Source organism: Triticum urartu, chromosome 3, assembly GCF_003073215.2.
Source record: "Triticum urartu cultivar G1812 chromosome 3, Tu2.1, whole genome shotgun sequence".
Lineage (NCBI taxonomy): Eukaryota > Viridiplantae > Streptophyta > Magnoliopsida > Poales > Poaceae > Triticum > Triticum urartu.
Genome location: NC_053024.1, coordinates 675,669,879 through 675,670,460, shown reverse-complemented (window position 1 = coordinate 675,670,460; position 582 = coordinate 675,669,879).

The following is a 582-nucleotide window of genomic DNA, read 5'->3' as shown; positions in this document are numbered from 1 at the left end:
AAGCACATGGCAACCTCTGCTTCCCTCTACGAAGGGCCTACCTTTTACTTTTATGTATTTACTTTCATGCAAGATTCAAAATTTTTCTCTCTATTCCTTTTTATTTTTCTCTTTTGGCAAGCATCACGCGGTGAGGAAAGATCTAGGCACATATATCCAGTTGGATATGGGTAGCATGAGTTATTATTGTTGACATCACCCTTGAGGTGAATACGTTGCGAGGAAAAATTATAAGTCCCTGTCTTTCTATGTGTCTAGTTGAAACATTTTGCTCATGTGTATGCGGTGAGTGTAAGCAATCATAGAAGACTATATGATGGTTGAGTATGTGGAGCTCTTACTTAAACTCTGTTGAATAAGTTGAATTACAATTGCTTGGTGACTGAGAACATAGTTTGTTGAGTTTCAAGAGAATTCATTGTTTGAACTTTAACATGTGAATTGGTTGCTACTTTAACATGAGAAGTTTTTATAAGAATTGCTATTATGATGCTAGGAAAATTGATTGAAATTGTCATTGATAAAACTTGTGCACTTTGCTAGCACTCACACTTCATAAATTATTTCTTTTATCATTTACCT